The following is a 27695-nucleotide window of genomic DNA, read 5'->3' on the forward strand; positions in this document are numbered from 1 at the left end:
ATCGGAATCTAGATCTAGTGTCACAGGAATGGTTGAAATTATAGACAGTAAGGAGAGTCAGTCTTCTTGTACTTAAGTCGGCATTGTGCCATTTGTATTTAAGTCCGATGCAATTTCTGTGTTTCAACGTCAATAAGAAGGTCAGAGGGATACAGTAAACCTGAAGTGAAGCATCGCATTGTTTAACTAGTGTCACAGGAATGGTTCAAAACAGTCAGTAAGAAGAGGGAGACTTCTTGTACTTAAGTCGGCATTGCGCATTTTGTATTTAATTCCGATGCAATTTCTGTGTTTCATCGTCAATAAGAAGGTCCAAGGGATACAGTAAACATGAAGTGAAGCATCGGGATCTATAACTAGTGTCACAGGAATGGTTCAAAACATAGACAGTAAGAAGAGTCAGTCTTCTTGTACTTAAGTCGGCATTGTGCCTTTTTCAATTTAATTCCGATGTAATTACTGTGTTGCATCGTCAATAGGAAGGTCAGAGGGATACCGTAACCCTGATGTGAAGCTTCGGAATCTCTAACTAGTGTCACAGTAAAGGTTCAAAACATAGTCAGTAAGAAGAGTCAGTCTTCTTGTACTTACGTCGGCGTTGTGCCTTTTGTAGTTAATTCCGATGCAATATCTGTGTTTCATCGACAATAAGAAGGCCCAAGGGATACAGTAAACCTGAAGTGAAGCATCGGAATCTGTAACTACCGTCACAGGAATGGTTCAAAACATAGACAGTAAGAAGAGTCAGTCTTCTTGCACTTAAGTCGGCATTGTGCTTTTTCTATTTCATACCGATGCAATTCCAGTGTTTCATCGTCAATACGAATGTCAGAGGGATACCGTAAACCTGAAGTGAAGCATCGGTATCTGTAACTTGCGTCAGAGGAATAGTTCAAAACATAGACAGTAAGAAGAGTCAGTCTTATTGTACTTTAGTCGGCATTATGCATTTTCTATTTTATTCCGATGCAATTTCTGTGTTTCTTCGTCAATAAGAAGGTCAGAGGGATACAGTAAACCTGAAGTGAAGCATCGGAATCTATAACTAGTGTCACAGGAAAGGTTCAAAGCATAGACAGTATGAAGAGTCAGTCTACTTGTACTTAAGTCGGCATTGTGCTTTTTCTATTTCATTCCAATGCAATTTCAGTGTTTCATCGTCAATAAGAATGTCAAAGGGATACAGTAAACCTGAAGTGAAAAATCGGAATCTGTAACTTGCGTCACAGGAATCGTTCAAAACATAGACAGTAGGAAGAGTCAGTCTTCTTGTACTTAAGTCGGCATTGTGCCTTTTGTATTTAATTCCGGTGCAATTTCTGTGTTTCATCGTCAAAAAGAAGGTCAGAGGGATACAGTAAACCTGAAGTGAAGCATCGGAATCTATATCTAGTATCACTGGAATGGTTCAAAACGTAGACAGTAGGAAGAGTCAGTCTTCCTGTACTTAATTCGGCATTGTGCCTTTTGTATTTAATTCCGATTTAATATCTGTGTTTCATCGTCAATAAGAAGGTCCAAGGGCTACAATAAACCTGAAGTAAAGCATCGGAATCTGTAACTATCGTCACAGGAGTGGTTCAAAACATAGACAGTAAGAAGAGTCAGTCTTATTGTACTTTAGTCGGCATTATGCCTTTTCTATTTTATTCCGATGCAATTTCTGTGTTTCATCGTCAATAAGAAGGTCAGAGGGATACAGTAAACCTGAAGTGAAGCATCGGAATCTATAACAAGTGTCACAGGAAAGGTTCAAAACATAGACAGTATGAAGAGTCAGTCTTCTTGTACTTAAGTCGGCATTGTGCTTTTTCTATTTCATTCCAATGCAATTTCAGTGTTTCATCGTCAATAAGAATGTTAGAGGGATACAGTAGACCTAAAGTGAAGCATCGGAATCTAGATCTAGTGTCACAGGAATGGTTGAAATTATAGACAGTAAGGAGAGTCAGTCTTCTTGTACTTAAGTCGGCATTGTGTCATTTGTATTTAAGTCCGATGCAATTTCTGTGTTTCAACGTCAATAAGAAGGTCAGAGGGATACAGTAAACCTGAAGTGAAGCATCGCATTGCTTAACTAGTGTCACAGGAATGGTTCAAAACAGTCAGTAAGAAGAGGGAGACTTCTTGTACTTAAGTCGGCATTGCGCATTTTGTATTTAATTCCGATGCAATTTCTGTGTTTCATCGTCAATAAGAAGGTCCAAGGGATACAGTAAACATGAAGTGAAGCATCGGGATCTATAACTAGTGTCACAGGAATGGTTCAAAACATAGACAGTAAGAAGAGTCAGTCTTCTTGTACTTAAGTCGGCATTGTGCCTTTTTCAATTTAACTCCGATGTAATTACTTCGTTGCATCGTCAATAGGAAGGTCAGAGGGATACCGTAACCCTGATGTGAAGCTTCGGAATCTCTAACTAGTGTCACAGTAATGGTTCAAAACATAGTCAGTAAGAAGAGTCAGTCTTCTTGTACTTACGTCGGCGTTGTGCCTTTTGTAGTTAATTCCGATGCAATATCTGTGTTTCATCGTCAATAAGAAGGCCCAAGGGATACAGTAAACCTGAAGTGAAGCATCGGAATCTGTAACTACCGTCACAGGAATGGTTCAAAACATAGACAGTAAGAAGAGTCAGTCTTCTTGCACTTAAGTCGGCATTGTGCTTTTTCTATTTCATACCGATGCAATTCCAGTGTTTCATCGTCAATACGAATGTCAGAGGGATACCGTAAACCTGAAGTGAAGCATCGGTATCTGTAACTTGCGTCAGAGGAATAATTCAAAACATAGACAGTAAGAAGAGTCAGTCTTCTTGTACTTAAGTCGGCATTGTGCTTTTCTATTTAATTCCGATGCAATATCTGTGTTTCATCGTCAATAAGAAGGTCCAAGGGATACAGTAATCCTGAAGTGAAGCATCGGAATCTATATCTAGTGTTACAGGAATGGTTCAAAACATAGACAGTAGGAAGAGGCAGTCTTCTTGTACTTATGTAGGCATTGTGCCTTTTGTATTTAATTCAGATGCAATATCTGTGTTTTATCGTCAATAGGAAGGTCCAAGGGCTACAGTAAACATGAAGTGATGCATCGGAATCTGTAACTAGCGTCACAGGAGTGGTTCAAAACATAGACAGTAAGAAGAGTCAGTCTTCTTGTACTTAAGTCGGCACTGTGCCTTTTCTATTTAATTCCGATGCAATTTCTGTGTTTCATCGTCAATTAGAAGGTCAGAGGGATACAGTAAACCTGAAGTGTAGCATCGGAATCTATAACTAGTGTCACAGGAATTGTTCAAATCATAGTTAGTTAGAAAAGTCAGTCTTCTTGTACTTAAGTCGGCATTTTGCTTTTTCTATTTCATTTCGATGCAATTTCAGTGTTTCATCGTCAACAAGAATGTCAGAGGGAAATAGTAAACCAGAAGGGAAGCATCGGAATCTCTAACTTGCGTCAGTGGATTGGTTAAAAACATAGACGACAAGAAGAGTCAGTCTTCTTGTACTTAAGTCGGCATTGTGCCTTTTCTATTTAATACCGATGCAATTTCTGTGTTTCATCTTCAATAAGAAGGTGCAAGGGATACAGTAAACTTGAAGTGATGCATCGGAATCTATATCTAGTGTCACAGGAATAGTTGATTTTTATAGACAGTTTGGAGAGTCAGTCTTCTTGTACTTAAGTCGGCATTGTGGCTTTTGTATTTAAGTCCGATGCAATTTCTGTGTTTCATCGTCAATAAGAAGGTCAGAGGGATACAGTAATCCTGAAGTGAAGCATCGCAATCTATAACTAGTGTCACAGGAATGGTTCAAAACAGTCAGTAAGAAGAGTCAGACTTCTTGTACTTAAGTCGGCATTGTGCATTTTGTATTTAATTCCGATGCAATTTCTGTGTTTCATCGTCAAAAAGAAGGTCAGAGGGATACAGTAAACCTGAAGTGAAGCATCGGAATCTATAACTAGTGTCACAGGAATGGTTCAAAACATAGACAGTAGGAAGAGTCAGTCTTCTTGTACTTAAGTCGGCATTGTGCCTTTTGTATTTAATTCCGATGCAATATCTGTGTTTCATCGTCAATAAGAAGGTCCAAGGGATACAGTAAACCTGAAGTGAAGCATCGGAATCTGTAACTAGAGTCACAGGAGTGGTTCAAAACATAGTCAGTAAGAAGAGTCAGTCTTCTTGTACTTAAGTCGGCATTGGGCCATTTCTATTTAATTCCGATGCAATTTCTGTGTTTCATCGTCAATAAGAATGTCCAAGGGATACAGTAAACCTGAAGTGAAGCATCGGAATCTATATCGAGTGTCTTAGGAATGGTTCAAAACATAGACAGTAGGAAGAGTCAGTCTTCTTGTACTTAAGTCGGCATTGTGCCTTTTCTATTTAATTCCGATGCAATGTCTGTGTTTCATCGTCAATAAGAAAGTGCAAGGGATACAGTAAAACTGAAGTGAAGCATCGGAATCTATAACTAGTGTCACAGGAATGGTTCAAAACATAGACAAAAAGAAAAATCAGTCTTCTTGTACTTAAGTCGGCATTGTGCCTTTTCTATTTAATTCCGATGCAATTTCTGTATTTCGTCGCCAATAAGAAGGTCCAAAGGATACAGTAAACCTGTAGTGGTGCATCGGAATCCATAACTGGTGGCACAGGAATCGTTCAAAACATGGACAGTAGGAAGAGTCGGTCTTCTTGTACTTAAGTGGGCATAGTGCCTTTTGTATTTAATTCCGATGCAATTTCTGTGTTTCATCGTCAATAAGAATTTCAGAGGGATACAGTAAACCTGAAGTGAAGCATCGGAATCTATAACTAGTGTCACAGGAATGGTTCAAATCATAGACAGTAAGAAGAGTCAGTCTTCTTGTACTTAAGTCGGCATTGTGCCCTTTCTATTTAATTCCGATGCATTTTCTGTGTTTCATCGTCAATAAGAGCGTCCATGGGATATAGTAAACCTGAAGTGAAGCATCGGAATCTATAACTAGTGTCACAGGAATAGTTCAAAACATAGACAGTTAGAAGAGTCCGTTTTCTTGTACTTAAGTCGGCATTGTGCCCTTTCTATTTAATTCCGATGCAATTTCTGTGTTTCATCGTCAATAAGAGCGTCCAAGGGATATAGTAAACCTGAAGTGAAGCATCGGAATCTATAACTAGTGTCACAGGAATGGTTCAAAACATAGACAGTTAGAAGAGTCAGTCTTCTTCTACTTATGTCTTCATTGTGCCATTTCTATTTAATTCCGATTTAATTTCTGTGTTTCATCGTCAATGAGAAGGTCCAAGGGATACAGTAAACCAGAAGTGAAGCTTCCGAAACCATTACTAGTGTCACAGGAATGGTTCAAAACATAGACAAAAAGAAGAGTCAGTCTTCTTGTACTCAAGTCGGCATTGTGCCTTTTGCATTTAATTCCGATGCAATTTCTGTGATTCATCGTCAATACGAAGGTCAGAGGGATACACTAAAACTGAAGTGAAGCATAGTAATCTATAACTAGTGTCACAAGAATGGTTCAAAACAGTCGGTAAGAAGAGTCAGTCCACTTGTACTTACGTCGGCATCGTGCCTTTTGTATACAATTCCGATGAAATTTCTGTGTTTCATCGTCAATAAGAAGGTCCAAGGGATACAGTAAATCTGAAGTGAAGCATCGGAATCTATAACTAGTGTCACAGGAATGGTTCAAAACATAGACAGTAAGAAGAGTCAGACTTCTTGTACTTAAGTCGGCATTATGCCCTTTTCAAATTAATTCCGATGCAATTACCGTGTTTCATCGTCAATAAGAAGGTCAGAGGGATACAGTAAACCTGAAGAGAAGCATCGGAATCTCCAACTAGTGTCACAGGAATGGTTCATAACATAGTCAGTAAGAAGAGTCAGTCTTCTTGTACTTAAGTCGGCATTGTGCGTTTTGTATTTAATTCCGATGCAATATCTGTGTTTCATCGTCAATACGAAGGACCAAGGGATACAGTAAACCTGAAGTGAAGCACCGGAATCTATATCTAGTGTCACAGGAATGGTTCAAACATAGTCAGTAAGGAGAGTCAGTCTTCTTAAACTTAAGTCGGCGTTGTGCCATTTGTATTTAATTCACATGCAATTTCTGTGATTCATCGTCAATAAGATGGTCAGAGGGATACAGTAAACCTGAAGAGAAGCATCCGAATCTCCAACTAGTGTCACAGGAATGGTTCATAACATAGTCAGTAAGAAGAGTCAGTCTTCTTGTACTTAAGTCGGCATTGTGCGTTTTGTATTTAATTCCGATGCAATATCTGTGTTTCATCGTCAATACGAAGGACCAAGGGATACAGTAAACCTGAAGTGAAGCATCGGAATCTATAACTAGTGTCACAGGAATGGTTCAACACAGTCAGTAAGAAGAGTCAGTGTTCTTGTACTTACGTCGGCATTGTGCCTTTTGTATTTAATTCCGATAAAATTTCTGTGTTCCATCGTCAATAAGAATTTCAGAGGGATACAGTAGACCTGAAGTGTAGCATCGGAATCTATAACTAGTGTCACAGGAATTTTTCAATACATAGACAGTAGGAAGAGCCAGTCTTCTTCTACTTAAGTCGGCATTGTGCCTTTTGTATTTAATTCCGATGCAATTTCTGTGTTTCATCGTCAATAAGAACGTCCAAGGGATACAGTAAAACTGAAGTGAAGGATCAGAATCTATAACTAGTGTCACAGGAATGGTTCAAAACATAGACAGTAGGAAGAGTCAGTCTTCTTGTACTTGAGTCGGCATTGTGCCTTTTCTATTTCATTCCGATGCAATTTCTGTGTTTCATCGTCAATAAGAAGGTCCAAGGGATACAGAAAACCTGAAGTGAAGCATCGGAAACTATAACTAGTGTCACAGGAATGGTTCAAAACATAGACAAAAGAAGAGTCAGTCTTCTTGTACTCAAGGCCCCGATGTGCATTTTGCATTTAATTCCGATGCAATTTCTGTGATTAATCGTCAATAAGAAGATCAGAGGGATACAGTGATCCTGAAGTGAAGCATCGGAATCTATAACTAGTGTCACAGGAATGGTTCAAAACAGTCGGTAAGAAAAGTCAGTCCTCTTGTACTTAGGTCGGCATCGTGCCATTTGTATTTAATTCCGATGCGATTTCTGTGTTCCATCGTCAATAAGAAGGTCCAAGGGTTAAAGTAAATCTGAAGTGAAGTATCGGAATCTATAACTAGTGTCACAGGAATGGTTCAAAACAGTCGGCAAGAAGAGTCAGTCCTCTTGTACTTAAGTTGGCATTGTGCCTTTTGTATTTTATTCCGATGCAATTTCTGTGTTTCATCGTCAATATGAAGGTCAGAGGGATGCAGTAAACCTGAAGTGTAGCATCAGAATCTATAACTAGTGTCACAGGAATGGTTCAAAACATAGACAGTAGGAAGAGTCAGTCTTCTTGTACTTAAGTTGGCATTGTGCCTTTTGTATTTAATTCCGATGCAATTTCTGTGTTTCATCGTCAATATGAAGGTCAGAGGGATACAGTAAACCTGAAGTGTAGCATCAGAATCTCTAACTAGTGTCACAGGAATGGTTCAAAACATAGACAGTAGGAAGAGTCAGTCTTCTTGTACTTAAGCCGGCATTGTGCCTTTTGTATTTAATTCCGATGCAATTTCTCTTCTTCATCGTCAGTAAGAACGTTCAAGGGATACAGTAAACATGAAGTGAAGCATCGGAATCTATTACTAGTGTCACATGAATGGTTCAAAATATAGACAGTAGGATGAGTCAGTCTTCTTGTACTTAAGTCGGCATTGTGCCTTTTGTATTAAATTCTGATGCAATTTCTGAGATTCATCGTCAATAAGAAGGTCCAAGGGACTCAGTAAACCTTAAGTGAAGCATCGGAATCTATAACTAGTGTCACAGGAATGGTTCAAAGCATGGACGGTAACAAATGTCAGTCTTCTTGTACTTAAGTCGACATTGTGCCTTTTGTATTTAATTCCGATGCAATTTCTGTGTTTCATCGTCAATAAGAATATCAGAGGGATACAGTAATCCTGAAGTGAAGCATCGGAATCTATAACTAGTGTCACAGGAATGGTTAAAACATAGACAGTAGGAAGAGTCAGTCTTCTTGTACTTATGTCAGCATTGTGCCTTTTCTATTTAATTCCGATGCACTTTCAGTGTTTCATCGTCAATTAGAAGGTCCAATGTATACAGTAAACATGAAATGAAGCATCGGAATCTATTACTAGCGTCACAGGAATGTTTCAAAACATAGACAGTAGGAGGAGTCAGTCCACATGTACTTAAGTCGCCATTGTGCCTCTTGTATTTAATTCCGATGCAATTTCTGTGTTTCATCGTCAATAAGAGGGTCAGAGGGATACAGTAAACCTGAAGTTAAGCATCGGGATCTGTAAATAGTGTCACAGGAATGGTTCAAAACAAAGTCAGTAAGAAGAGTCAGTCTTCTTGTAATTAAGTCGGCGTTGTGCCTATTGTATTTAATTCCGATGCAATTTCTGTGTTTCATCGTCAATGAGAAGGTCCAAGGGATACAGGAAACCTGAAGTGAAGAATCGGAATCTATAACTAGTGTCACAGGAATGGTTCAAAACGTAGACACTAAGAAGAGTCGGACTTCTAGTACATAGGTCGGCATTAAGCCCTTTTCTATTTAATTCCGATGCAATTACTGTGTTTCATCGTCAATAAGAAGGTCAGAGGGATACAGTAAACCTGAAGTGAAGCATCGGAATCTCTAACTGGTGTCACAGGAATGGTTCAAAACATAGTCAGTAAGAAGAGTCAGTCTTCTAGTACTTAAGTAAGCATTGTGCCTTTTGTATTTAATTCCGATGCAATATCTGTGTTTCATCGTCAATAAGAAGGTCCAAGGGATACAGTAAGCCTGAAGTGAAGCATCGGAATCTATAACTAGTGTCACAGGAATGGTTCAATACATAGACAAAAATAAGAGTCAGTCTTCTTGTACTTAAGTCGGCATTGTGCCATTTGAATTTCATTCCGATGCAATTTCTGTGATTCATCGTCAATAAGAAGGCCCAAGGGGCACAGTAAACCTGAAGTGAGGCATCGGAATCTATAACTAGTATCACAGGAATTTTTCAAAACATAGACAGTAAGAAGAGTCTGTCTTCCTGCACTTTAGTCGGCATTGTGCCTTTTGTAATTACATCCGATGCAGTTTCTGTGTTTCATCGTCAACAAGAAGGTCAGAGGGATACAGTAATCCTGAAGTGAAGCATCGGAATCTATAACTAGCGTCACAGGAATTGTTCAAAACATAGAAAGTAGGAAGAGTCAGTCTTCTTGTACTTAAGTCTGCATTGTGAATTTTCTATTTAATTCCGATGCAATTTCTGTGTTTCATCGTCAGTAAGAAGGTCCAAGGAATACAGTAAACCTGAAGTGAAGCATCGGAATCTATATCTAGTGTCATAGGAATGGTTCAAAACATAGATAGTAAGGAGAGTCAGTCTCCTTGCACTTAAGTCGGCATTGTGCCATTTGTATTTAATTCCGATGTAATTTCTGTGTTTCATCGTCACTAAGAAGGTCAGAGGGATACAGTAAACCTGAAGTGAAGCATCGGAATCTATAACTAGTGTCACAGGAATTGTTCAAAGCAGTCAGTAAGAAGAGTCAGTCTACTAGTACTTACGTCGGCATTGTGCCTTTTGTATTTAATTCCGATGCAATTTCTGCGTTCCATCGTCAATAAGAATTTCAGAGGGATACAGTAGACCTGAAGTGTAGCATCGGAATCTATAACTAGTGTCACAGGAATGGTTCAAAACATAGACACTAAGAAGAGTCAGACTTCTTGTACATAGGTCGGCATTAAGCCCTTTTCTATTTAATTCCGATGCAATTACTGTGTTTCATCGTCAATAAGAAGGTCAGAGGGATACAGTAAACCTGAAGTGAAGCATCGGAATCTCTAACTGGTGTCACAGGAATGGTTCAGAACATAGTCAGTAAGAAGAGTCAGTCTTCTAGTACTTAAGTAAGCATTGTGCCTTTTGTATTTAATTCCGATGCAATATCTGTGTTTCATCGTCAATAAGAAGGTCCAAGGGATACAGTAAGCCTTAAGTGAAGCATCGGAATCTATAACTAGTGTCACAGGAATGGTTCAAAACATAGACAAAAATAAGAGTCAGTCTTCTTGTACTTATGTCAGCATTGTGCTTTTTCTATTTAATTCCGATACACATTCTCTGTTTCATGGTCAATACGAAGGTCCAAGGGATACAGTAAACCTGAAATGAAGCATCGGAATCTATAACTAGTGTCACAGGAATGTTTCAAAACATAGACAGTAGGAAGAGTCAGTCTCCTTGTACTTAAGTCGGCATTGTGCGTTTTGTATTTAATTGCGATGCAATTCCTGTGTTTCATCGTCAATAAGAAGGTCACAGGGATACAGTAAACCTGAAGTGAAGCATCGAAATCTGTAACTAGCGTCACAGGAATGGTTCAAAGCATAGACACTAAGAAGAGTCAGTCTGCTTGTAATTCAGACGGCATTGTGCCTCTTCTATTTAATTCCGATGCGATTTCTGTGTTTAATCGTCAATAAGAAGGTCAGAGGGATACAGTGAACCTGAGTTGAAGCATCGGAATCTATAACTAGTGTCACAGGAATGGTTCAAAACATAGACAGTAGGAAGAGTCAGTCTTCTTGTACTTAAGTCGGCATTGTGCCTTTTCTATTTAATTCCGATGCGATTTATGTATTTCGTCGCCAATAAGGAGGTCCAAAGGATACAGTAAACCTGAAGTGAAGCATCGGAATCTATATCTAATGTCACAGGAATTGTTCAAATCATAGACAGTAGGAAGAGTCAGTCATCTTGTACTTAAGTCGGCATTGTGCCTTTTGTATTTAATTACGATGCAATTTCTTTGTTTCATCGTCAAATTGAAGGTCAGAGGGATACAGTAACCTGAAGCGAAGCATCGGAATCTATAACTAGTGTCACAGGAATGGTTCAAAACATAGACAGTAGGAAGAGTCAGTCTTCTTGTACTTAAGTCGGCATTGTGCCTTTTTTATTTAATTCCGATGCAATATGTGTGTTTCATCGTCAATAAGAAGGTCCAAGGGATACAGTAAACCTGAAGTGAAGCATCGGAATCTGTAACTAGAGTCACAGGAGTGGTTCAAATCATAGTCAGTAAGAAGAGTCAGTCTTCTTGTACTTAAGTCGGCATTGTGCCATTTCTATTTAATTCCGATGCAATTTCTGTGTTTCATCGTCAATAAGAATGTCCAAGGGATACAGTAAACCTGAAGTGAAGCATCGGAATCTATATCGAGTGTCTTAGGAATGGTTCAAAACATAGACAGTAGGAAGAGTCAGTCTTCTTGTACTTAAGTCGGCATTGTGCCTTTTCTATTTAATTCCGATGCAATGTCTGTGTTTCATCGTCAATAAGAAAGTACAAGGGATACAGTAAAACTGAAGTGAAGCATCGGAATCTATAACTAGTGTCACAGGAATGGTTCAAAACATAGACAAAAAGAAGAGTCAGTCTTCTTGTACTTAAGTCGGCATTGTGCCTTTTCTATTTAATTCCGATGCAATTTCTGTATTTCGTCGCCAATAAGAAGGTCCAAAGGATACAGTAAACCTGTAGTGATGCATCGGAATACATAACTGGTGGCACAGGAATCGTTCAAAACATAGACAGTAGGAAGAGTCGGTCCTCTTGTACTTAAGTCGGCATAGTGCCTTTTGTATTTAATTCCGATGCAATTTCTGTGTTTCATCGTCAATACGAAGGTCAGAGGGTTACAGTAAACCTGAAGTTAAGCATCGGGATCTGTAAATAGTGTCACAGAAATGGTTCAAAACAAAGTCAGTAAGAAGAGTCAGTCTTCTTGTAATTAAGTCGGCGTTGTGCCTATTGTATTTAATTCCGATGCAATTTCTGTGTTTCATCGTCATTGAGAAGGTCCAAGGGATACAGGATACCTGAAGTGAAGAATCGGAATCTATAACTAGTGTCACAGGAATGGTTCAAAACGTAGACACTAAGTAGAGTCAGACTTCTTGTACATAGGTCGGCATTAAGCCCTTTTCTATTTAATTCCGATGCAATTACTGTGTTTCATCGTCAATAAGAAGGTCAGAGGGATACAGTAAACCTGAAGTGAAGCATCGGAATCTCTAACTGGTGTCACAGGAATGGTTCCAAACATAGTCAGTAAGAAGAGTCAGTCTTCTAGTACTTAAGTAAGCATTGTGCCTTTTGTATTTAATTCCGATGCAATATCTGTGTTTCATCGTCAATAAGAAGGTCCAAGGGATACAGTAAGCCTGAAGTGAAGCATCGGAATCTATAACTAGTGTCACAGGAATGGTTCAAAACATAGACAAAAATAAGAGTCAGTCTTCTTGTATTTAAGTCGGCATTGTGCCATTTGAATTTCATTCCGATGCAATTTCTGTGATTCATCGTCAATAAGAAGGCCCAAGGGGCACAGTAAACCTGAAGTGAGGCATCGGAATCTATAACTAGTATCACAGGAATTTTTCAAAACATAGACAGTAAGAAAAGTCTGTCTTCTTGCACTTTAGTCGGCATTGTGCCTTTTGTAATTACATCCGATGCAGTTTCTGTGTTTCATCGTCAACAAGAAGGTCAGAGGGATACAGTAATCCTGAAGTGAAGCATCGGAATCTATAACTAGCGTCACAGGAATGGTTCAAAACATAGAAAGTAGGAAGAGTCAGTCTTCTTGTACTTAAGTCTGCATTGTGAATTTTCTATTTAATTCCGATGCAATTTCTGTGTATCATCGTCAGTAAGAAGGTCCAAGGAATACAGTAAACCTGAAGTGAAGCATCGGAATCTATATCTAGTGTCACAGGAATGGTTCAAAACATAGATAGTAAGGAGAGTCAGTCTTCTTGCACTTAAGTCGGCATTGTGCCATTTGTATTTAATTCCGATGTAATTTCTGTGTTTCATCGTCACTAAGAAGGTCAGAGGGATACAGTAAACCTGAAGTGAAGCATCGGAATCTATAACTAGTGTCACAGGAATGGTTCAAAGCAGTCAGAAAGAAGAGTCAGTCTACTAGTACTTACGTCGGCATTGTGCCTTTTGTATTTAATTCCGATGCAATTTCTGCGTTCCATCGTCAATAAGAATTTCAGAGGGATACAGTAGACCTGAAGTGTAGCATCGGAATCTATAACTAGTGTCACAGGAATGGTTCAAAACATAGACAGTAGGAAGAGTCAGTCTTCTTGTACTTAAGTCGGCATTGTGACCTTCCTATTTCATTCCGATGCAATTACTGTGTTTCATCGTCAATAAGAAGGTGCAAGGGATACAGTAAACTTGAAGTGATGCATCGGAATCTATATCTAGTGTCACAGGAATAGTTGATTTTTATAGACAGTTTGGAGAGTCAGTCATCTTGTACTTAAGTCGGCATTGTGCCATTTGTATTTAAGTCCGATGCAATTTCTGTGTTTCAACGTCAATAAGAAGGACAGAGGGATACAGTAATCCTGAAGTGAAGCATCGCAATCTATAACTAGTGTCACAGGAATGGTTAAAACATAGACAGTAGGAAGAGTCAGTCTTCTTGTACTTATGTCAGCATTGTGCCTTTTCTATTTAATTCCGATGCACTTTCAGTGTTTCATCGTCAATTAGAAGGTCCAATGTATACAGTAAACATGAAATGAAGCATCGGAATCTATTACTAGCGTCACAGGAATGTTTCAAAACATAGACAGTAGGAGGAGTCAGTCCACATGTACTTAAGTCGCCATTGTGCCACTTGTATTTAATTCCGATGCAATTTCTATGTTTCATCGTCAATAAGAAGGTCAGAGGGATACAGTAAACCTGAAGTTAAGCATCGGGATCTGTAAATAGTGTCACAGGAATGGTTCAAAACAAAGTCAGTAAGAAGAGTCAGTCTTCTTGTAATTAAGTCGGCGTTGTGCCTATTGTATTTAATTCCGATGCGATTTCTGTGTTTCATCGTCAATGAGAAGGTCCTAGGGATACAGGAAACCTGAAGTGAAGAATCGGAATCTATAACTAGTGTCACAGGAATGGTTCAAAACATAGACACTAAGAAGAGTCAGACTTCTTGTACATAGGTCGGCATTAAGCCCTTTTCTATTTAATTCCGATGCAATTACTGTGTTTCATCGTCAATAAGAAGGTCAGAGGGATACAGTAAACCTGAAGTGAAGCATCGGAATCTCTAACTGGTGTCACAGGAATGGTTCGGAACATAGTCAGTAAGAAGAGTCAGTCTTCTAGTACTTAAGTACGCATTGTGTCTTTTGTATTTAATTCCGATGCAATATCTGTGTTTCATCGTCAATAAGAAGGTCCAAGGGATACAGTAAGCCTGAAGTGAAGCATCGGAATCTATAACTAGTGTCACAGGAATGGTTCAAAACATAGACAAAAATAAGAGTCAGTCTTCTTGTACTTATGTCAGCATTGTGCCTTTTCTATTTAATTCCGATACACATTCTCTGTTTCATGGTCAATACGAAGGTCCAAGGGATACAGTAAACCTGAAATGAAGCATCGGAATCTATAACTAGTGTCACAGGAATGTTTCAAAACATAGACAGTAGGAAGAGTCAGTCTCCTTGTACTTAAGTCGGCATTGTGCGTTTTGTATTTAATTGCGATGCAATTCCTGTGTTTCATCGTCAATAAGAAGGTCACAGGGATACAGTAAACCTGAAGTGAAGCATCGAAATCTGTAACTAGCGTCACAGGAATGGTTCAAAGCATAGACACTAAGAAGAGTCAGTCTGCTTGTAATTCAGACGGCATTGTGCCTCTTCTATTTAATTCCGATGCGATTTCTGTGTTTAATCGTCAATAGGAAGGTCAGAGGGATACAGTGAACCTGAGTTGAAGCATCGGAATCTATAACTAGTGTCACAGGAATGGTTCAAAACATAGACAGTAGGAAGAGTCAGTCTTCTTGTACTTAAGTCGGCATTGTGCCTTTTCTATTTAATTCCGATGCGATTTATGTATTTCGTCGCCAATAAGGAGGTCCAAAGGATACAGTAAACCTGAAGTGAAGCATCGGAATCTATATCTAATGTCACAGGAATTGTTCAAATCATAGACAGTAGGAAGAGTCAGTCATCTTGTACTTAAGTCGGCATTGTGCCTTTTGTATTTAATTACGATGCAATTTCTGTGTTTCATCGTCAAAAAGAAGGTCAGAGGGATACAGTAAACCTGAAGCGAAGCATCGGAATCTATAACTAGTGTCACAGGAATGGTTCAAAACATAGACAGTAGGAAGAGTCAGTCTTCTTGTACTTAAGTCGGCATTGTGCCTTTTTTATTTAATTCCGATGCAATATGTGTGTTTCATCGTCAATAAGAAGGTAAAAGGGATACAGTAAACCTGAAGTGAAGCATCGGAATCTGTAACTAGAGTCACAGGAGTGGTTCAAATCATAGTCAGTAAGAAGAGTCAGTTTTCTTGTACTTAAGTCGGCATTGTGCCATTTCTATTTAATTCCGATGCAATTTCTGTGTTTCATCGTCAATAAGAATGTCCAAGGGATACAGTAAACCTGAAGTGAAGCATCGGAATCTATATCGAGTGTCTTAGGAATGGTTCAAAACATAGACAGTAGGAAGAGTCAGTCTTCTTGTACTTAAGTCGGCATTGTGCCATTTGAATTTCATTCCGATGCAATTTCTGTGATTCATCGTCAATAAGAAGGCCCAAGGGGCACAGTAAACCTGAAGTGAGGCATCGGAATCTATAACTAGTATCACAGGAATTTTTCAAAACATAGACAGTAAGAAGAGTCTGTCTTCTTGCACTTTAGTCGGCATTGTGCCTTTTGTAATTACATCCGATGCAGTTTCTGTGTTTCATCGTCAACAAGAAGGTCAGAGGGATACAGTAATCCTGAAGTGAAGCATCGGAATCTATAACTAGCGTCACAGGAATGGTTCAAAACATAGAAAGTAGGAAGAGTCAGTCTTCTTGTACTTAAGTCTGCATTGTGAATTTTCTATTTAATTCCGATGCAATTTCTGTGTTTCATCGTCAGTAAGAAGGTCCAAGGAATACAGTAAACCTGAAGTGAAGCATCGGAATCTATATCTAGTGTCACAGGAATGGTTCAAAACATAGATAGTAAGGAGAGTCAGTCTTCTTGCACTTAAGTCGGCATTGTGCCATTTGTATTTAATTCCGATGTAATTTCTGTGTTTCATCGTCACTAAGAAGGTCAGAGGGATACAGTAAACCTGAAGTGAAGCATCGGAATCTATAACTAGTGTCACAGGAATGGTTCAAAGCAGTCAGTAAGAAGAGTCAGTCTACTAGTACTTACGTCGGCATTGTGCCTTTTGTATTTAATTCCGATGCAATTTCTGCGTTCCATCGTCAATAAGAATTTCAGAGGGATACAGTAGACCTGAAGTGTAGCATCGGAATCTATAACTAGTGCACAGGAATGGTTCAAAACATAGACAGTAGGAAGAGTCAGTCTTCTTGTACTTAAGTCGGCATTGTGCCATTTGTATTTAAGTCCGATGCAATTTCTGTGTTTCAACGTCAATAAGAAGGTCAGAGGGATACAGTAATCCTGAAGTGAAACATCGCAATCCTTAACTAGTGTCACAGGAATGGTTCAAAACAGTCAGTAAGAAGAGTCAGACATCTTGTACTTAAGTCGGCATTGTGCATTTTGTATTTGATTCCGATGCAATTTCTGTGTTTCATCGTCAAAAAGAAGGTCAGAGGGATACAGTAAACCAGAAGTGAAGCATCGGAATCGATAACCAGTGTCACAGAAATGGTTCAAAACATAGACAGTAGGAAGAGTCAGTCTTCTTGTACTTAAGGCGGCATTGTGCCTTTTGTATTTAATTCCGATGCAATATCTGTGTTTCATCGTCAATAAGAAGGTCCAAGGGCTACAGTTAACCTGAAGTGAAGCATCGGAATCTCTAACTAGCGTCACAGGAGTGGTTCAAAACATAGTCAGTACGAGGAGTCAGTCTTCTTGTACTTAAGTCGGCATTGTGCCTTTTCTATTTAATTCCGATGCAATTTCTGTGTTTCATCGGCAATAAGAAGGTCAGGGGGATACAGTAAACCTGAAGTGTAGCAACGGAATCTATAACTAGTGTCACAGGAATTGTTCAAATCATAGACAGTAGGAAGAGTCAGTCATCTTGTACTTAAGTCGGCATTGTGACTTTTGTATTTAATTACGATGCAATTTCTGTGTTTCATCGTCAAAAAGAAGGTCAGAGGGATACAGTAAACCTGAAGTGAAGCATCGGAATCTATAACTAGTGTCACAGGAATGGTTCAAAGCATAGACAGTAGGAAGAGTCAGTCTTCTTGTACTTAAGTCGGCATTGTGCCTTTTTTGTTTAATTCCGATGCACTTTCAGTGTTTCATCGTCAATTAGAAGGTCCAATGTATACAGTAAACATGAAATGAAGCATCGGAATCTATTACTAGCGTCACAGGAATGTTTCAAAACATAGACAGTAGGAGGAGTCAGTCCACATGTACTTAAGTCGCCATTGTGCCTCTTGTATTTAATTCCGATGCAATTTCTATGTTTCATCGTCAATAAGAAGGTCAGAGGGATACAGTAAACCTGAAGTTAAGCATCGGGATCTGTAAATAGTGTCACAGGAATGGTTCAAAACAAAGTCAGTAAGAAGAGTCAGTCTTCTTGTAATTAAGTCGGCGTTGTGCCTATTGTATTTAATTCCGATGCAATTTCTGTGTTTCATCGTCAATGAGAAGGTCCAAGGGATACAGGAAACCTGAAGTGAAGAATCGGAATCTATAACTAGTGTCACAGGAATGGTTCAAAACATAGACACTAAGAAGAGTCAGACTTCTTGTACATAGGTCGGCATTAAGCCCTTTTCTATTTAATTCCGATGCAATTACTGTGTTTCATCGTCAATAAGAAGGTCAGAGGGATACAGTAAACCTGAAGTGAAGCATCGGAATCTCTAACTGGTGTCACAGGAATGGTTCAAAACATAGTCAGTAAGAAGAGTCAGTCTTCTAGTACTTAAGTAAGCATTGTGCCTTTTGTATTTAATTCCGATGCAATATCTGTGTTTCATCGTCAATAAGAAGGTCCAAGGGATACAGTAAGCCTGAAGTGAAGCATCGGAATCTATAACTAGTGTCACAGGAATGGTTCAAAACATAGACAAAAATAAGAGTCAGTCTTCTTGTACGTAAGTCGGCATTGTGAAATTTGAATTTCATTCCGATGAAATTTCTGTGATTCATCGTCAATAAGAAGGCCCAAGGGGCACAGTAAACCTGAAGTGAGGCATCGGAATCTATAACTAGTATCACAGGAATTTTTCAAAACATAGACAGTAAGAAGAGTCTGTCTTCTTGCACTTTAGTCGGCATTGTGCCTTTTGTAATTACATCCGATGCAGTTTCTGTGTTTCATCGTCAACAAGAAGGTCAGAGGGATACAGTAATCCTGAAGTGAAGCATCGGAATCTATAACTAGCGTCACAGGAATGGTACAAAACATAGAAAGTAGGAAGAGTCAGTCTTCTTGTACTTAAGTCTGCATTGTGAATTTCCTATTTAATTCCGATGCAATTTCTGTGTTTCATCGTCAGTAAGAAGGTCCAAGGAATACAGTAAACCTGAAGTGAAGCATCGGAATCTATATCTAGTGTCACAGGAATGGTTCAAATTATAGATAGTAAGGAGAGTCAGTCTTCTTGCACTTAAGTCGGCATTGTGCCATTTGTATTTAAGTCCGATGCAATTTCTGTGTTTCAACGTCAATAAGAAGGTCAGAGGGATACAGTAATCCTGAAGTGAAGCATCGCAATCTATAACTAGTGTCACAGGAATGGTTCAAAACAGTCAGTAATAAGAGTCAGACATCTTGTACTTAAGTCGGCATTGTGCATTTTGTATTTAATTCCGATGCAATTTCTGTGTTTCATCGTCAAAAAGAAGGTCAGAGGGATACAGTAAACCAGAAGTGAAGCATCGGAATCGATAACTAGTGTCACAGAAATGGTTCAAAACATAGACAGTAGGAAGAGTCAGTCTTCTTGTACTTAAGGCGGCATTGTGCCTTTTGTTTTTAATTCCGATGCAATATCTGTGTTTCATCGTCAATAAGAAGGTCCAAGGGCTACAGTTAACCTGAAGTGAAGCATCGGAATCTCTAACTAGCGTCACAGGAGTGGTTCAAAACATAGTCAGAACGAGGAGTCAGTCTTCGTGTACTTAAGTCGGCATTGTGCCTTTTCTATTTAATTCCGATGCAATTTCTGTGTTTCATCGGCAATAAGAAGGTCAGGGGGATACAGTAAACCTGAAGTGTAGCAACGGAATCTATAACTAGTGTCACAGGAATGGTTCAAATCATAGTCAGTGAGAAGAGTCAGTCTTCTTGTACTTAAGTCGGCATTGTGTTTTTCTATTTTATACCGATGCAATTCCAGTGTTTCATCGTCAATACGAATGTCAGAGGGATACAGTAATCCTGAAGTGAAGCATCGGAATCTGTAACTTGCGTCAGAGAAATAGTTGAAAACATAGACAGTAAGAAGAGTCAGTCTTCTTGTACTTAAGTCGGCATTGTGCCTTTTGTATTTAATTCTGATGCAATTTCTGTGTTTCATCGTCAATAAGTAGGTCAGAGGGATACAGAAAACCTGAAGTGAAGCATCGGAATCTGTAACAAGTGTCACATGAATGGTTCAAAACATAGACAGTAGGAAGAGTCAGTCTTCTTGTACTTATGTCAGCATTGTGCCTTTTCTATTTAATTCCGATACACATTCTCTGTTTCATGGTCAATACGAAGGTCCAAGGGATACAGTAAACCTGAAATGAAGCATCGGAATCTATAACTAGTGTCACAGGAATGTTTCAAAACATAGACAGTAGGAAGAGTCAGTCTGCTTGTACTTAAGTCGGCATTGTGCGTTTTGTATTTAATTCCGATGCAATTCCTTTGTTTCATCGTCAATAAGAAGGTCACAGGGATACAGTAAACCTGAAGTGAAGCATCGGAATCTGTAACTAGCGTCACAGGAATGGTTCAAAGCATAGACACTAAGAAGAGTCAGTCTGCTTGTATTTCAGACGGCATTGTGCCTCTTCTATTTAATTCCGATGCGATTTTTGTGTTTAATCGTCAATAAGAAGGTCAGAGGGATACAGTGAACCTGAGTTGAAGCATCGGAATCTATAACTAGTGTCACAGGAATGGTTCAAAACATAGACAGTAGGAAGAGTCAGTCTTCTTGTACTTAAGTCGGCATTGTGCCTTTTCTATTTAATTCCGATGCGATTTATGTATTTCGTCGCCAATAAGGAGGTCCAAAGGATACAGTAAACCTGAAGTGAAGCATCGGAATCTATATCTAATGTCACAGGAATTGTTCAAATCATAGACAGTAGGAAGAGTCAGTCATCTTGTACTTAAGTCGGCATTGTGCCTTTTGTATTTAATTACGATGCAATTTCTGTGTTTCATCGTCAAAAAGAAGGTCAGAGGGATACAGTAAACCTGAAGTGAAGCATCGGAATCTATAACTAGTGTCACAGGAATGGTTCAAAACATAGACAGTAGGAAGCGTCAGTCTTCTTGTACTTAAGTCGGCATTGTGCCTTTTTTATTTAATTCCGATGCAATAAGTGTGTTTCATCGTCAATAAGAAGGTCCAAGGGATACAGTAAACCTGAAGTGAAGCATCGGAATCTGTAACTAGAGTCACAGGAGTGGTTCAAATCATAGTCAGTAAGAAGAGTCAGTCTTCTTGTACTTAAGTCGGCATTGTGCCATTTCTATTTAATTCCGATGCAATTTCTGTGTTCCATCGTCAATAAGAATGTCCAAGGGATACAGTAAACCTGAAGTGAAGCATCGGAATCTATATCGAGTGTCTTTGGAATGGTTCAAAACATAGACAGTAGGAAGAGTCAGTCTTCTTGTACTTAAGTCTGCATTGTGCCTTTTCTATTTAATTCCGATGCAATGTCTGTGTTTCATCGTCAATAAGAAAGTACAAGGGATACAGTAAAACTGAAGTGAAGCATCGGAATCTATAACTAGTGTCACAGGAATGGTTCAAAACATAGACAAAAAGAAGAGTCAGTCTTCTTGTACTTAAGTCGGCATTGTGCCTTTTCTATTTAATTCCGATGCAATTTCTGTATTTCGTCGCCAATAAGAAGGTCCAAAGGATACAGTAAACCTGTAGTGATGCATCGGAATCCATAACTGGTGGCACAGGAATCGTTCAAAACATAGACAGTAGGAAGAGTCGGTCTTCTTGTACTTAAGTCGGCATAGTGCCTTTTGTATTTCATTCCGATGCAATTTCTGTGTTTCACCGTCAATAAGAAGGTCAGAGGGATACAGTAAACCTGAAGTGAAATATCGAAATCTATAACTAGTGTCACAGGAATGGCTCAAATCATAGACAGTAAGAAGAGTCAGTCTTCTTGTACTTAAGTCGGCATTGTGCCCTTTCTATTTAATTCCGATGCAATTTCTGTGTTTCATCGTCAATACGAGCGTCCAAGGGATATAGTAAACCTGAAGTGAAGCATCGGAATCTATAACTAGTGTCACAGGAATAGTTCAAAACATAGACAGTTAGAAGAGTCAGTCTTCTTGTACTTAAGTCGGCCTTGTGCCCTTTCTATTTAATTCCGATGCAATATCTGTGTTTCATCGTCAATAAGAGCGTCCAAGTGATATAGTAAACCTGAAGTGAAGCATCGGAACCTATAACTAGCGTCACAGGAATGGTTCAAAACATAGACAGTTAGAAGAGTCAGTCTTCTTCTACTTATGTCGGCATTGTGCCATTTCTATTTAATTACTATTTAATTTCTGTGTTTCATCGTCAATGAGAAGGTCCAAGGCTTACTGTAAACCTGAAGTGAAGCTTCCGAAACCATTACTAGTGTCACAGGAATGGTTCAAAACATAGACAAAAAGAAGAGTCAGTCTTCTTGTACTCAGGTCGGCATTGTGCCTTTTGCATTTAATTCCGATGCAATTTCTGTGATTCATCGTCAATACGAAGGTCAGAGGGATACACTAAAACTGAAGTGAAGCATAGGAATCTATAACTAGTGTCACAAGAATGGTTCAAAGCAGTCGGTAAGAAGAGTCAGTCCACTTGTACTTACGTCGGCATCGTGCCTTTTGTATACAATTCCGATGAAATTTCTGTGTTTCATCGTCAATAAGAAGGTCCAAGGGATACAGTAAATCTGAAGTGAAGCATCGGAATCTATAACTAGTGTCACAGGAATGGTTCAAAACATAGACAGTAAGAAGAGTCAGACTTCTTGTACTGAAGTCGGCATTATGCCCTTTTCAAATTAATTCCGATGCAATTACCGTGTTTCATCGTCAATAAGAAGGTCAGAGGGATACAGTAAACCTGAAGAGAAGCATCGGAATCTCCAACTAGTGTCACAGGAATGGTTCATAACATAGTCAGTAAGAAGAGTCAGTCTTCTTGTACTTAAGTCGGCATTGTGCGTTTTGTATTTAATTCCGATGCAATATCTGTGTTTCATCGTCAATACGAAGGACCAAGGGATACAGTAAACCTGAAGTGAAGCATCGGAATCTATATCTAGTGTCACAGGAATGGTTCAAACATAGTCAGTAAGGAGAGTCAGTCTTCTTAAACCGAAGTCGGCATTGTGCCATTTGTATTTAATTCACATGCAATTTCTGTGTTTCATCGTCAATAAGATGGTCAGAGGGATACAGTAAACCTGAAGAGAAGCATCGGAATCTCCAACTAGTGTCACAGGAATGGTTCATAACATAGTCAGTAAGAAGAGTCAGTCTTCTTGTACTTAAGTCGGCATTGTGCGTTTTGTATTTAATTCCGATGCAATATCTGTGTTTCATCGTCAATACGAAGGACCAAGGGATACAGTAAACCTGAAGTGAAGCATCGGAATCTATAACTAGTGTCACAGGAATGGTTCAACACAGTCAGTAAGAAGAGTCAGTCTTCTTGTACTTACGTCAGCATTGTGCCTTTTGTATTTAATTCCGATAAAATTTCTGTGTTCCATCGTCAATAAGAATTTCAGAGGGATACAGTAGACCTGAAGTGTAGCATCGGAATCTATAACTAGTGTCACAGGAATGGTTCAATACATAGACAGTAGGAAGAGTCAGTCTTCTTCTACTCAAGTCGGCATTGTGCCTTTTGTATTTAATTCCGATGCAATTTCTGTGTTTCTTCGTCAATAAGAAGGTCCAAGGAATTCAGTAAACCTGAAGTGAATCATCGGAATCTAAAACTAGTGTCACAGGAATGTTTCAAAACATAGACAGTAGGAAGAGTCAGTCTACATGTACTTGAGTCGGCATTGTGCTTTTTCTATTTCTTTCCGATGCAATTTCTGTGTTTCATCGTCAATAAGAAGGTCCAAGGGATACAGAAAATCTGAAGTGAAGCATCGGAAACTATAACTAGTGTCACAGGAATGGTTCAAAACATAGACAAAAGAAGAGTCAGTCTTCTTGTACTCAAGGCCCCAATGTGCATTTTGCATTTAATTCCGATGCAATTTCTGTGATTAATCGTCAATAAGAAGGTCAGAGGGATACAGTGAACCTGAAGTGAAGCATCGGAATCTATAACTAGTGTCACAGGAATGGTTCAAAACAGTCGGTAGGAAGAGTCAGTCCACTTGTACTTAGGTCGGCATCGTGCCATTTGTATTTAATTCCGATGCAATTTCTGTGTTCCATCGTCAATAAGAAGGTCCAAGGGTTAAAGTAAATCTGAAGTGAAGCATCGGAATCTATAACTAGTGTCACAGGAATGGTTCAAAACATAGTCAGTAAGGAGAGTCAGACTTCTTGAACTTAAGTCGGCATTGTGCCATTTGTATTTAATTCACATGCAATTTCTGTGTTTCGTCGTCAATAAGGTGGTCAGAGGGATACAGTAAACCTGAAGTGAAGCATCGGAATCTATAACTAGTGTCACAGGAATGGTTCAACACACTCAGTAAGAAGAGACAGTATTCTTGTACTTAAGTCGGCATTGTGTATTTTGTATTTTATTCCGATGCAATTTCTGTGTTTCATCGTCAATATGAAGGTCAGAGGGATACAGTAAACCTGAAGTGTAGCATCAGAATCTATAACTAGTGTCACAGGAATGGTTCAAAACATAGACAGTAGGAAGAGTCAGTCTTCTTGTACTTAAGTTGGCATTGTGCCTTTTGTATTTAATTCCGATGCAATTTCTGTGTTTCATCGTCAATAAGAAGGTCCAAGGGACTCAATAAACCTGAAGTGAAGCATTGGAATCTATAACTAGTGTCACAGGAATGGTTCAAATCTTAGACAGTAAGAAGAGTCAGTCTTCTTGTACTTAAGCCGGCATTGTGCCTTTTGTATTTAATTCCGATGCAATTTCTCTTTTTCATCGTCAATAAGAACGTTTAAGGGATACAGTAAACATGAAGTGAAGCATCGGAATCTATTACTAGCGTCACAGGAATGTTTCAAAACATAGACAGTAGGAGGAGTCAGTCCACATGTACTTAAGTCGCCATTGTGCCTCTTGTATTTAATTCCGATGCAATTTCTATGTTTCATCGTCAATAAGAAGGTCAGAGGGATACAGTAAACCTGAAGTTAAGCATCGGGATCTGTAAATAGTGTCACAGGAATGGTTCAAAACAAAGTCAGTAAGAAGAGTCAGTCTTCTTGTAATTAAGTCGGCGTTGTGCCATTTGTATTTAATTCCGATGCAATTTCTGTGTTTCATCGTCACTAAGAAGGTCAGAGGGATACAGTAAACCTGAAGTGAAGCATCGGAATCTATAACTAGTGTCACAGGAATGGTTCAAAGCAGTCAGTAAGAAGAGTCAGTCTACTAGTACTTACGTCGGCATTGTGCCTCTTGTATTTAATTCCGATGCAATTTCTGCGTTCCATCGTCAATAAGAATTTCAGAGGGATACAGTAGACCTGAAGTGTAGCATCGGAATCTATAACTAGTGTCACAGGAATGGTTCAAAACATAGACAGTAGGAAGAGTCAGTCTTCTTGTACTTAAGTCGGCATTGTGACCTTCCTATTTAATTCCGATGCAATTACTGTGTTTCATCGTCAATAAGAAGGTCCAAGGGATACAGAAAACCTGAAGTGAAGAATCGGAATCTATAACTAGTGTCACTGGAATGGTTCAAAACATAGACAAAAAGAAGAGTCAGTCTTCTTGTACTCAAGTCGGCATTGTGCATTTTGCATTTAATTCCGATGCAATTTCTGTGCTCCATCGTCAATAAGAAGGTCCAAGGGTTACAGTAAATTTGAAGTGAAGCATCGGAATCTATAACTAGTGTCACAGGAATGGTTCAAAACATAGACAGTAAGAAGAGTCAGACTTTTTGTACTTTAGTCGGCATTATGCCCATTTCAATTTAATTCCGATTCAATTACTGTGTTTCATCGTCAATAAGAAGGTCCGAGGGATACAGTAAACCTGAAGTGAAGCATCGGAATCTATATCTAGTGCCACAGGAACGGTTCAAAACAAAGTCAGTAAGGAGAGTCAGTCTTCTTGAACTTAAGTCGGAATTGTGCCATTTGTATTTAATTCACATGCAATTTCTGTGTTTCGTCGTCAATAAGATGGCCAGAGGGATACAGTAAACCTGAAGTGAAGCATCGGAATCTATAACTAGTGTCACAGGAATGGTTCAAAACACTCAGTAAGAAGAGACAGTGTTCTTGTACTTAAGTCGGCATTGTGCCTTTTGTATTTAATTCCGATGCAATTTCTGTGTTTCATCGTCAATAAGAAGGTCAGAGGGATACATTAAACCTGAAGTGTAGCATCGGAATCTATAACTAGTGTCACAGGAATGGTTCAAAACATAGACAGTAGGAAGAGTCAGTCTTCTTGTACTTAAGTCGGCATTATGCCTTTTGTATTTAATTCCGATGCAATCTCTGTGTTTCATCGTCAATAAGAAGGTCCAAGGGACTCAATAAACCTGAAGTGAAGCATTGGAATCTATAACTAGTGTCACAGGAATGGTTCAAATCTTAGACAGTAAGAAGATTCAGACTTCTAGCACTTAAGCCGGCATTGTGCCTTTTGTATTTAATTCCGATGCAATTTCTCTGTTTCATCGTCAATAAGAACGTCCAAGGGATACAGTAAACATGAAGTGAAGCATCGGAATCTATTCCTAGTGTCACAGGAATGGTTCAAAATATAGACAGTAGGATGAGTCAGTCTTCTTGTACTTGAGTCGGCATTGTGCCTCTTGTATTTAATTCCGATGCAATTTCTGAGATTCATCGTCAATAAGAAGGTCCAAGGGAGTCAGTAAACCTGAAGTGAAGCATCGGAATCTATAACTAGTGTCACAGGAATGGTTCAAAGCATAGACAGTAACAGAGGTCAGTCTTCTTGTACTTAAGTCGGCATTGAGCCTTTTGTATTTAATTCCGATGCAATTTCTGTGTTTCATCGTCAATAAGAATATCAGAGGGATACAGTAATCCTGAAGTGAAGCATCGGAATCTATAACAAGTGTCACAGGAATGGTTAAAAACATAGACAGTAGGAAGAGTCAGTCTTCTTGTACTTATGTCAGCATTGTGCCTTTTCTATTTAATTCCGATGCACTTTCAGTGTTTCATCGTCAATAAGAAGGTCAGAGGGATACAGTAAACCTGAAGTGAAGCATCGGGATCTGTAACTAGTGTCACAGGAATGGTTCAAAACAAAGTGAGTAAGAAGAGTCAGTCTTCTTGTACTTAAGTCGGCGTTGTGCCTATTGTTATGAAATTCCGATGCTATTTCTGTGGTTCATCGTCAATAAGAAGGTCCAAGGGATACAGGAAACCTGAAGTGAAGAATCGGAATCTATAACTAGTGTCACAGGAATGGTTCAAAACATAGACAGTAAGAAGTGTCAGACTACTTGTACATAGGTCGGCATTAAGCCCTTTTCTATTTAATTCCGATGCAATTACTGTGTTTCATCGTCAATAAGAAGGTCAGAGGGATACATTAAACCTGAAGTGAAGCATCGGGATCTGTAAATAGTGTCACAGGAATGGTTCAAAACAAAGTGAGTAAGAAGAGTCAGTCTTCTTGTACTTAAGTCGGCGTTGTGCCTATTGTATTAAATTCCGATGCTATTTCTGTGGTTCATCGTCAATAAGAAGGTCCAAGGGATACAGGAAACCTGAAGTGAAGAATCGGAATCTATAACTAGTCTCACAGGAATGGTTCTAACATAGACAGTAAGAAGAGTCAGACTACTTGTACATAGGTCGGCATTAAGCCCTTTTCTATTTAATTCCGATGCAATTACTGTGTTTCATCGTCAATAAGAAGGTCAGAGGGATACAGTAAACCTGATGTGCAGCATCGGAATCTGTAACTGGTGTCACAGGAATGGTTCAAAACATAGTCAGTAAGAAGAGTCAGTCTTCTTGTTCTTAGGTAGGCATTGTGCCTTTTGTATTTAATTCCGATGCAATATCTGTGTTTCATCGTCAATACGAAGGTCCAAGCGATACAGTAAACCTGAAGTGAAGCATCGGAATCTATATCTAGTGTCACAGGAATGGTTC

Source organism: Schistocerca americana, chromosome 10 (assembly GCF_021461395.2).
Source record: "Schistocerca americana isolate TAMUIC-IGC-003095 chromosome 10, iqSchAmer2.1, whole genome shotgun sequence".
NCBI lineage: Eukaryota > Metazoa > Arthropoda > Insecta > Orthoptera > Acrididae > Schistocerca > Schistocerca americana.